The 12,556-nt window shown below is 46.2% G+C and overlaps 1 protein-coding gene across 3 annotated transcripts in view; it reads right to left on the bottom strand.

Annotated features, from left to right (window-relative positions):
- The window catches only part of LARGE1 (LARGE xylosyl- and glucuronyltransferase 1), a 559,980-nt gene that overhangs the window by 124,672 nt on the left and 422,752 nt on the right, over positions 1–12,556 (bottom strand). The window lies entirely within an intron of this gene.

Below are 12,556 nucleotides of genomic sequence, written 5' to 3'. Positions count from 1 at the left end.
AGCACTGAACATGCTGCAGTCACAGCCCTGAGAGATGCAAACTTGGCTCAGGGACAAGACATAAATGCACACAATAAAAAAGGAAGAGGATGCTGGGTGAGGTCAGTTTATCCCTAGGGTCAGGAGGGAAACATTGGTGTTTCAAAACCACCCGGCCTGCTGGATTGGGCTGAACACTTGTCTAGCGTTCGGCCTTTAGACCCACCCAGCCTCTGCTCACCCCATAGGCTCCTCCTCCCACTGTGTACAAGCCTCCCATCCCATACCCTGCACAGCGGTAGGTACCAGGAGTCTTAGCTACCATCTATTGAGCGCTTACTGTTTGCCTGGTATTTTGCATTCACATCATTTTTCCAGCAATCCCATGAGGATCATTTTCAAGCGGTGTACCATGAGACAATCTTAGATGTGCCATGAAAATTTTAAAAACCATTAATTAAATTACTTTTAAAAGAAATTCAAAGCACTGTACGTATACATTATATATATTTTTTGAGACAGAGTCTCATTTTGGTGCCTGTTGGTCAAGGGCTATGGCATCACAGCTCACAGCAATCTCAAACTTCTGGGGCTCAAGCAATCCTCTTGCCTCAGCCCCCCAAGTAGCCGGGACTACAGACACCTACCACAACACCTGGTGGGTTTTTCTATCTGTAGTGACAGGGTGGCAGGGTCTGGGGGGGGGCTTGATTTGCTCAGGCTGGTCTCTAACTTCAGGTAATCCATCTGCCTTGGCCTCCCAGAGTGCTACAATTATGGCATAAGCCAACGTGCCTGGCAAATATATTCTTTTTTCCACTCTTTTTTTTTTATCCACATAATTGAAGTGTGCCGAAGAAGTTTAACTATAGGTTCAAGTGTGTCGTGAGATAAAAAGAGGTTGAAACCAGATTCCAGAAGCCTTAAATTGCACCCACTTGCACACACATTCTCTTACTGGCCTATAGCCATAGTCCCATTTCACAGGTGAAGAAAGTCAGGCCAAAAAAACTAACAAAAAAGGTGAAGGGATTTTCCCAAGGCCAATCAAATGGTCATGGATGGATGGAGCCCAAGCTTGGGCTCTTCCCTAGTCCTTGCACACTGAGCATACATGTATAGTACAAGTTGTATCTCTGATTAAACTAAAAGGCCAAACTGTGTTGTTCTCTGACCATGCCAAGTATTTCCCAAGCTCACAGCCCAGGCTGGAGAGTGCTGCCCTGTCAGCCTGCCAAGTCTACACCCCATCCCCACCTTCAGTGCTACCTGCCCTGAAGCTGTCCTCCACCCCCGCACCGGGGCTTCCAGTCTGCTCTGGGCACAGACCCCTCCATCACAGCGCAGGCAGGCCACTCTGCATTTAATTGTCCTTAACCTTCTGATCTTCAGCTCTACGTGGAGCACCTGCTATTTAGTTTTTGGAGGGCATAATGATGGTACAACAGAAACCACATCTTGTTTTTAATTTCTACTTCTAGTCAGAGCTTAAGGCCAGTCACCCCACACCTGCTAAATGTCTGCCTACTAGATGGGCACAGGAAAGACCTGGTAAGGCGAACGTTTCCCACCAGAAGCTTTCCAAGTCCTCGCCCATTCCCAGTCACCAGCACGTCTCCTCCCCTCTGGGGAAGAAGGCTGGAGTGAGGTAGGCTAGAATTCATTTATTCACTCAAAAAAATATTTACTGAGAGCTTTCTATGTTTCACACAGGGACACAGGAGTAAACCAAACAAGATCTTGCCCTCGGGAAGCTCACACTCTTGCGGAGGAAGACAGGGATGTTGGTTTCCATTGCTGCCGTAACAGATTACCCTCGCAGCTTACAACCCAGACATTCATTACCACTGTTAGGTAGGTTAGAAATCTTGGGGGCTCAGAGGCCCTCTGCTTAGTCTCACAAGGCCAAAATCAAGGTGTCAGCCATCCTGGGACCTGACCTAGAGATAGCCAAGCTCATTCAGGCTGTGAGCAGAATTCAGTTCCATGTGGGTGTAGGACTGAGGTCCCCATGTCCTTTCTGGATCAGTACACAGCCCCTCTTGGCTCCTGAAGGCCACTTGCTTGCCCTGTTGCTCATTCCACTGTCAAACCAATGGCAGGTAGAATCCTTCCCACACTTCAAGTTTCTGTCACATCCCTGAGACCACACCTTTTCTGCATCCAGGTGGGGGAAATTTGCTGGGTTTTTTATTTTTTTAATTTCAGGTTAGCCATAAAAAAAAGATGAAGCATAATCATATCATTGTATACAGTTATGATTTAATAAAAAAAATTAAAAAAAAAAAAAGATGAAGATGGGCGGCGCCTGTGGCTCAGTGAGTAGGGTGCTGGCTCCATATACCGAGGGTGGTGGGTTCGAGCCCAACCCCGGCCAAACTGCAACCAAAAAATAGCCGGGCGTTGTGGCGGGCGACTGTAGTCCCAGCTACTCGGGAGGCTGAGGCAAGAGGATCACCTAAACCCAGGAGGTGGAGGTTGCTGTGGGCTGTGACGCCACAGCACTCTACCGAGGGCGATAAAATGAGACTCTGTCTCAAAAAAAAAAAAAAAAAGATGAAGATTTTGTATCTTTTGTATTTACCTGGAAGGATTTGGAAATTCTCTGCTTTTAAGGGCTCCTTTGATTAGACTGGCTCACTGGATAAACCAGGATACTATCCCTATTTTAAGGTCTGTAATTATAGCTGCAAAGTCTTTTCTGCTGTGTAACGTAACATAGTCACAGGTTCCAGGGCTTACGACGTGGACATCTTGAGGTGGGGGCATTCTGCCTACCACAATGGGCAGTAGTCAAATCCAACAACATATTTTTTTACATGCGTAGAAAGTGCAGGGAGGAAATATAAATGGGAGTGAGGGCTGGAGAGCGCAGCTTTGCATCTGATGAGTAGAGAAGCCCACTGCGAGATGATCATGGAGCAGAAGATTCAGGGAGGACTGAGAGGAGCCAGGGAGCAGCCCAGGCACAGAGCTTAGGCTCCGGGGTGGGAATGTGCTTGGGCTGCAGGCGGGAGGCCGGGCTGGCTGGGCAGGGGGGTGAGCAGGGAAGACCCCGGACCTGAGCGGCCCTGGCCGACTCCCTGCCTGCCGGCCTGCATTTGGCCACCATTCTCTCGGGACTCCTGGTGATCTTCAGGAAGCCTGGGGCGAAGACAGGACAAGAGGACGTGTGTTAACATCAGTGTGCTAATATGAGTGGGAGAGCCCAAAGGCCATGAAGGGGATAGAGTGAGAGGGCTCAGAATCTGACATGGAAGAATTCACTCAGGCATTACCCAGCAGGGGAGGGAGGAGCAGGGTCTGCGCGTCCAGGAATGGCCCAGGGACGACTAATCACCTGAAGCCTGGGGAGGCTCACGTGGCATCTCCGAGAAGAGGTGGGGAGCATGACCCCAAGGAAACAAGACCACGCAGGGACCCGTGCTGTGGGCTCTTTACACTGGGGTTGGCTCTCGCTGCCTGGCTGCCATCATTCCCTTCCTTCAGATCTTCAGCTCAAACGTCAACTTCTCCAAGAGACAGAAGAATCCGTTCCCTCACTGCAGCATTGAATGGCAGGGTTTCTCTGTTTACGTTTCTGGCTGGACGAGTCTTTTTCACGGGGCCACTGTGTATTGTCTTTGCGTGGTGGGGTGCTCATCAGTGTCCCTGACCTCTACCCGCTAACTGCCAGTAGAATAATCCCCCTCGCCGCAACAAGCCAAAGTGTCTCCTGACACTGTCAGTGTCACTGAGGTAGTAAAATTCCCCGCGGACTCCCCTGGGAATTGCTGTTCTTTGTTATCGTCTCCAAAACATTTACCTTCCAAAATCACTTATTTCCGTCAATGACAAATATTTACTCCATGCCTGCCACAGGCTGGGCATAATTCAAGATATAAGAGATAAAGCAGTGAGATTCATTAAAAAAAATAAAAATAAAAATCACTCCTCTTAAGGAACTTTATTGTCATGGAAAGAGATGGAAAAAAAAAATGAACAAAACCATAGCAGCCCAGATGGCAATTAATGCTCTTAAGGCTGGAGTTTGGAGGGGGAGAAGCTCATAGTTTTAAATACGTGTGTTCAAGTTCAAGGAATGGCAAGGAAGGCAGAGCAGCGGGAGAGGAGTGAGTACAGGGAACACGAGGAGGGGGAGACATGCCAGGAGCCTGGAGGGAAGATCGTTTGTCACTCACGTGACAAGAAGCCTCCCTGTGAATATACGGCTCTTATTTGCCCTGTTGGCTGTGGCATCGCCCGGGGCCCCGAGAGGAACCTGGCACAACACATGTGCCACCTGCGTGCTGGCTGTCTGTGTAACATGCGAATGGACAAGTGGGTGGCCAGCCCTGGGGTGACAGTGCTCCGCCCCAAATATCTTACGTGGACAAAAGACACAGTTGCTGGCGAGTCCCAATTCTCCTCCCCTATTTGTGAACCTCAAGTATTAAAGGAAAGAGAAAGTGCTAACATCTGACATTTATTAACCCCGACTCTGTCCCAAGCCATTTTAATAATATTATCTTGCTGGGCGCTGTGGCTCACACCTGTAATCTTAGCACTCTGGAGGCTGAGACAGGTGGATTGCTTGAGCTCAGGAGTAATAGAAAAGCTAGCCAGGTATTGTGGTGGGCGCCTAGTAGTAGTCCTAGCTACTCGAGAGGCTTAGGGGCGAAAGGATGGCTTGAGTCCAGGAGTTAAAGGTTGCTGTGAGCTATGATGCTACAGCACTCTATTCCGGGCAACACAGTAAGACTCTTCAAAAAAAAAAAAAAAAAATAACATTATCTAATTTTTTCTAATGCTACCACGTGAGGTGTGAATCATTATCCTGATATGATAAAGTTAGAAAAAGTTTGTTGTTGCTCGGACTCATGAAGCCAGAAACAAGAGGAGCCAGGACTTGGCCCAAGGATTGTTCAGCTCAGAACATAAGTAGTCCTGTATTTTAATAGGAAAAATGAAATATGAGCTAAAGGGACGTGGGGTGTCCAGTATGGTAAGAGGCCAGACATCTTGCAGGCCCTTAATCTGCCTTTTAAAAAACAGGGGCAGCTTAAAGGAGTAGGGTGCCAGCCCCATATGCTGGACGTGGTGGGTTCAAACCCAGCCCCGGCCAAAAATTGCAAACGAACAAACAAACAACAACAACAAAAACAATAGGCAACTACTACTTGCCTTACTAAGCATTTATTATATGCCAAACGTTGTCTTTTTATATTAAACATACCGGGTTTTCTCACTTCCTTTTCACAATAATCCTTTATGTGGCAGGTACCTCCATTTCCCCGAAAATAAGACAGTGTCTTATTTTAAGGTGTGCTCCCAAAGATGCACTAGGTCTTATTTTCAGGGGACGTCTTATCTTTCCTGTAAGTAGGTCTTATTTTCGGAGGATGTCTTATTTTCGGGGAAACAAGGTATAATCAATCCCCCATCTCATATATATGAATAACTAAGGCTCAGAGAATAAGTGACAGGAAATAATTACTAAGGGGCCTGTGAGTGGCAGGAATACAGATGAGAAGATCAGGATGTATATTGTCTGCTTCCTCTCAGTTAGATGTCTCGGAGGCCAGCAGGTGGAAGACAGAATTTATTCTGTGTGAACCCAAAAGGCAGTCCTGATGCCAGCGAAGATTCTGGTACAGAATATGAAGTGGACAAGGTCACTGAAGCTGGGTACAGGGGAGAAGTAGCTAATGGCAGTATTGGTCAGCAGACCTGCAGTGGGCTCGCTACTCTCTTTGAGCAGACCTCAGGAAAGATCTTGAACACATCATGGCTTTGCATTTGAGTCAGCCTATTGAACATCTGACTCTCCAAGAGGGCAGTGTGCCTCCCAGGACTTCCCAGCACAATGAAGAATGTCCAGGAGGCGGGGTGTGATGCTCACACCTGTAATCCCAGCACTCTGGGAGGCTAAGGCAGGAGGATCACTTGAAGTAAAGAGTTGAGACCAGCCAGAGAAAAAGCGAGACCCCGTAACTACTAAAAATAGAAAAATTAGCCCAGCATTGTGGCAGGTGGTTGTAGTCCCAGCTACTTAGGAGGTTGAGACAGGAGGTTTGCTTGAATCCAGGAGTTTGAGGTTTCTGTGAACTAAGCTGATGCCATAGCACTCTAGCCTGAGCGACAGAGTAAGATTCTGTCTCAAAAAGAAAAAAATAATGTACTCCCCTAACACATGGACATTCAGGTTTATAATTATACATAATTGTTCTAACTATCTGACCCTGAAACTACTTAAGGGATTCTTTTTTTTAGAAGTACATTTTGGGGGACTTGACGTTCAAATCAAGGGAAGATGATATTTCCTGTCATCTGACACTTTGTGAAGAGTTGATCGGTACTTTGAAAAAACTTCTCATACATGGCAAACCCTACTCAGGAAATTCAGATTGCTCCAGGATGTTGGAATTTCTAGATTGAGTTGCACCCTGGCAATAAAAATATTAATGGGAGGCCTAAGTACCAGTTTTCAAACGGTACTGTTCTGCACGTGTAGCCATCACAATGAAGATGCTTCTGCCCTGAACACAGCCACAGAGGCCTCTGGCCAGCATGTCAGGTTGCCTCCCATAGCCAAGCCTGAGCAATTACATGTTGATGTAAATATTTTATTATGCCAGTAAATGAATTTCCTTTCATTCCTTGTTTATATTATTACCCAGGACACTATATTGATTAAAAAAAAATACAGTTGTAGGTACCATAATATAGATAATCCCGGAATTTTATTCTGGGGTTGTAAAAGAGTCATTCAAAACATTTGTTACAAAAACAGGGCAAGACCACTGGCTGAATGAACAGAGGGAATCTTCACTATTTTTTGTGACTGACCCTAAGTTGAAAATGAAAATGATGTCAAATGATGCAAAGATTGGTCTAAAGCAGAGATTAATGTAAAATCTGTACCGGATTTTACATTAATACGTCTATAAAGCTACCACGGAAGTACAGACCAGGGAATGGCTGAACCATCTTCCATGGAGCTGTTCACTTGAACTCAGGTCAATTTGAGATTGAGGTGCCCCCTGGCAATAAAAGTATTAATGGGACAGCTAAGTACCAGTTTTCAAACTTAAGTAACTGTCAGAAACATGTACGGAGCATGTTCAAAGTAACAGTCACTCAGCCTCATCTCTAAAAATTCAGATTCATTTGCTCTGGGGTAGGGCCTGGAAACTGGCATTTTTAACAGGCATTTTAAGTGATTCAGAGCAGTGAGCTGAAATGTTCAGGTAAAGGGGTGAATCTCTGTTTGATAATGACCAGGGCATATCATTGAGGTCATAGTGTCACCTTGAAGAGAAAAATTGGCGCTATCTGAAGGTGGCTGACCAATCAGGAAGTTGGAATTTCCAGAAGCCATCTCCCATAGAAGCCTACCTAGGGACAAAAGGTTTTGAGGGGTGCGGCCTGGTGACTGGCTGAGGCTAAGTGATGACACTCAGCATGTGGAGAAGCTGCACGGATACCATGTCCCCAAAGGGCTGAATGTTGGCAGCTTCCCCAAGACACACACTGAAATCCCAACTCCTTATGAGATAGTGGTAGGACACGGTGCCTTTGGGAGGTAAGGGTGGAGACCTCATTTTTGGAATCAGTGTCCTGTAAGAAGAGACAGAACATAGCTCGCTCCTTCCTCTGTGAGGATACTATGATGAGACGCCCATCTGCAAACAAGGAAGCAGGTGCTCACTGGACACCAGAACGGCGAGGCACCTTGATCTTGAACTTCCCAGCCTCTAGAATAGTGAGAAATAAATGTCATTCCTTGTTAGGCCACCCAGTTTACCGGATATCTGACACAGCAACTGTAACTAATACTGTCTGTGGTAGAAAGATGAATGAGCGCTTACACCCCAGAATGGAGCGGACATTTCTATTGAGCATGGTGTCACGGGAACTGTTCCTAGAACAGCGAGCGTCTTTCTATGGGATTATTCTACAAGCGCCATCTAAACACTTCCATGATAAGAGTCGAAGAGGCAGAGCTCAAAAACAGATAATCCCTGTCCCAGAGTTAGTCTATGGGCAGTTTTTTTTTTTTTTAATTTGTTATGATAGCTCTAAGATCAAGTAAAAGTGGGGAAAGCATCTGTCTTTAATACCTTTCTTTACTTATGCACTTTATAGGATCCCTAATATGTCAACCTGACTCTCCAGCGGGGCATACAGCATGCAGACTTCTCAGCCTCACCTGTTCACAGTTTCTGAACACATACTAACATCACATCTCTTGCGATGTTTTCCAGAACAAGTCTAGCAAATGCTAGTTCCTGGTGACTGTTGCAGGGTGGATGTTCAACTCTAAATCTCAATTAAGCTGGAAGCTCAAGTCATACTAAATTCACTGTGGTCATACAAACTCTTTTCTACTAGACTATAATCTTTTTGAAGGAAAGCTCTTAGTATCACCCACGTAAAACAATAAAATCTTTTTCTACACCAACCTTACCAGAATAATAACTATTCGGTAGCAGGTATTGAATAAATGTATGAACTATGTTTAAATCTAGTTTCTCTGCATGCAGTTATTACAGACAGAAAGCATTCAATCACAATATCCTTTCAGAGCACAAAGAGATCTCAGATTCTGACATCAGAGACAATTCAAGGTGTAGAGAAACAGACTTGCTCCGGGTTGCAGGACGCTGGATGTCAGAGGTAAGTCACACACGTCTGTTAATCCCAGGAAAGCTCTTTGTTTATAGGTTCTTTGGCAAGTTGTTAAATATTTTCTCCTTTTGAATCCCTGCAGCAGAATTCACACTAGTGTCTGACGTCACCACCCATCACCTCCTGCTTCTTCGTGGCCCAGAGTGCTCCAGACTCAGAGGTGAGCCAGTCCTGGAGTGTTCCAATTTTGTTATTCTGCAGAGGATTCCTAGAGAAATTCTTCCTCCCTCCCTAGAGAGCCGGGTCTCCATCTGCCTTTCTCTGGCTTGATTTGGGGACTGAATACACTTTATTTTTAAATTGTTTCTAAAAGCACATCCTCTGGCTGTGTCATGCCTTTCATCTTGGGGAGGATGCGCCCTGTCCTTGAGTAACATTTTGGATCTTACACAAACAAACCCATCTGCAAACTCGTGCCCCTCTCTCCACCGCCTGCCCGCCTTCACCTCTTTCTCTGATCCCCTGCCTTGTTTAGCCCTCCTTTCCCTTCTCTTCTTTGCTGGCGTTTGTTTTTAAGACATGCACCCATCAGCTTAGGAACTGAAGTGAGCTGAATCTTAATGAACCTGTCAAAATCCCATGGGTTTTTTTTTTCTTTTCCAAGTCCTGCAAGACAGCGGAATACTGGGTGAATGACAGCTTTTTGCACCCAAGCAGATGATGAATGGACAGAGTGATCGGAATTAAACCATCTCTGTGCCAGGATGTGGGAGAGGCCCTTAATTCCACCTGAACAGTGACGGGCAAGAGCTGTGTGCTGGGATCTGCCTGGGCACTGGCCCTGCTATGGCTGTTGTTCTCGAAGGTGGAATTAAGTTGTAAACAGCTTCAGTACAAAGGGCGGTGGGATGAATGGGATGCGGTGGGCAGATTTGCCCTAACCCTTGTGAAAGCAGACAGGAGAGAAGAACAAAAAAGAGGAAGAGGGAAGCTGGCTGGCTCTTATATCTACTTTATAAAACAATACTAGGAATTAACAAAGACCATGCCTGCTAAGGAGCCCGTATGAACTTGATACATGACAGGTGTAGAAAATGAAGTTGCATCTGAGGCATGTAGCTGAATCAGAATTACCCAAAACGGTCATTTGGGCTGTGGTCAGGAGGAGAAATAAAAACTACAATCAAGTTCCCAAAGTGCTTTGGTGTGCCAGACACACGCGGAGCCACACCACCGTAGCAAAGCCTCACCATGGGCTCAGAGGTTTTGAATCCTCATTCTGTACATTTATACAAATGAATTCCTCACTTGTAGATGAGGAACCAACCATATTGAGATTGAATTCGTTCTCCAAAAGGCACAGAGTTTAAAAGTGACAAAGTCAGGTCTTGAAGGCTGATCTCCTAACTTGAACATCTCGTGCTTTTTCTGGGGATTTTCCTTTTTTTTTTTTTTCTGCAGTTTTTTGGCTGGGGCGGGGCTTCAACCCACCACCCAGGTATATGGGCCAGGGCCCTACTACTTAAGCCACAGGCGCTGCCCTTTTTCTGGGGATTTTCAAAGTGAAACTCAGGAAGCTAAGAGATGGACTGACATAGCCATTTCTTCCCTAAAATAATATGGAAAGCTAACTTTTTCCAGATGGTGAACAGATAAGAGGAAAACTGCTAGGTACCTGCCTTATATTTAGGGGAAAGTAAAAATCTCGCCGGTTCTTTTTGACCTGAGGACTTGGGAGACCTCAGCAAATCCCAGTCAATCAAATACACATAATCACCACTTTTAAAGCAAGTGGATCCCATCCCCTGATAGAAAAAGTGGCAGAAAAATGCAAGCGAACAAAGACTAGGGATTTGCTAAATACTTATTTACCTGACATCACTCTAGGCCAGTTAAACAGGTCATCCCATTGATTGTTAATCCCCACACACTTGGTTCTGTTATTATCCTAACTTAACACATTGTTGACTAGATGAGTTACTGGATAATGTGGATAATTTCTGTGTAAAAGTGCTGATCAACAATGTATTAACATAGCAGCTGTTCCCTGACTCTTTTTGCCCACTCTCAATCCCCAGTTGTCCCCAACTCAGCCTGTTTGATTCTTTCTCCCCTTCTCATCTCTCAGCTGCTTTTCATACAGAATCACTTAGCGCCTCTAACATCTTAATACAGGGTTGACCAGCAATTTTATGCAGAAACTGTCCACGTTACCAGGTAATTCGTGACTGGTCAGCAGTGTGTTAAAACGGCGGAGAACTCAGGTTCAAGGAGGTGAAGCAAACTGGCCATGCCCATAGTTTATACAGAGACCAAATGGCCAAACCGTGGCTCTACCCAGACCTTCCTGGGTCCCCAGAAGTCACACAGAAGGCTCACATTGGGGGGGCTTTGCTGGAAGCCCCAGGTGTGCTGGGATTTAGGGTGGCAGGTTATCTCAGCAGTGTCCTGGTTCACCAGGAGGATCTACATGTCCACAGGACGCATTCATTGATATACCATTCTTGATATATATATATATATTTTTTCTTTTTGAGACAGAGTCTCACTCAGTCACCCTGGGGTTGAGTACTGTGGCATCATAGCTCACAGCAATTTCAAACTCTAGGACCCAAATGATTCTCTTGCCTCATCCTCCCAAGTAGCTGGGACTACAGCTGCCTGCCACAACACCCGGCTATTTTTTTTTTAGAGATGGGGTCTCACTCTTGCTCAGGCTCGTCTCAAACTACTGAGCTCAAGCAATCTGCCCATCTGGGCCTCACAGACTGCTGGGATTATAGGCATGAGCCACCATATCCGGCCACCATCCTTGGTCCTAAGATAATAAATCCCTGTCATGAAAGCCAAAACACCTTGCTATGTCCTAAATCGTTTTATAACGATCACTCGGTGTCACCAGCTTATTTAAATAGACACATCATTTCTAACAGGGCTCTTCCCCATCTGCTCTGCCCTCTTGGAACCAGCAGGCTGGGAAGTAACTCACTGCCATGGCAGATCAAGTAGGAGCTGCTGGTGGATTTAGATACTTGTGTGTCCTCCAGCTCTACCTTCTGTAGCAAACAGGGAGGGGGGAGGAAGCTTGCCATCTTTGCCATAATAAATTCCCCAGAGTGCTACATTCTTCTTTTCCCTGCACACCCGAATTGATGACCAGTGGTTTTTGTTTTATGCAGGTAACTGTGACCTTGGTGCTGTATCCCCGAGGCACTGCAGTACATCTCTGTGTGACATTTTCTATTACAAGTCACAGAAGGCAGAGACTCAGCATATGACTAGCGTTTCCCTGAGACTTCCCTTCTCCCTTCCAGACACCATGAAGGTCTTCAACTCTGTGAAAGGCTGCAAGGACCATGTCTGGAAATCCCGGCACGAGAGACGTAAACAGGGTGACGATTCAGTTACTCCTCTCGCTGGCTCCCTGGCTGCCACCTCTGGCTGCTCAGGACACGAACGCTGGACTTTCTTTCCTGGTTTTCCTTCAGCTTTGCCCTGCTCCCCACTCTTACCCCATCTCTTAATTCTCACCTCTGGTTTATCCCTCGGCCTCTAAGGGACCCATGCTTGAATCTGACCTCTCTGGAGTCTGACCATCCACCGTCAGATTTGACTTTTTGGTTCTTCCCACCGCAGACCAGCCTTAGCCTCCAGGAAAGATTTCAGCCATCACGGTCAGGTGGTGCTGTCCCCAGACACCTGCCACAACCCAGCACCTTTGCTCATCTTCAATGTCAGGTCCAAGCCCTTCTCCGCCTGATCTATCCTACAGCTCTGCAGGTTCCAAGTCCAAGTCCTGACAAAGGTCATGAGCCAGCATCCTTTGAGAACAGGGCTCCAAAGCAGCAGTAGTGAGGACAGGAGTGGGGGTGTGTGTGGGAAGAACAAGGGCCTGCAGGCATTTCAGGGACAGACACGGGCAGTACGTGAGCCTCAGGAAAGGGAGCTTCCAGTTTTATCACTTACA

Source organism: Nycticebus coucang, chromosome 3, assembly GCF_027406575.1.
Source record: "Nycticebus coucang isolate mNycCou1 chromosome 3, mNycCou1.pri, whole genome shotgun sequence".
NCBI classification, from domain to species: Eukaryota; Metazoa; Chordata; class Mammalia; order Primates; family Lorisidae; genus Nycticebus; species Nycticebus coucang.
This window is presented reverse-complemented; position numbering and strand designations above follow the sequence as displayed.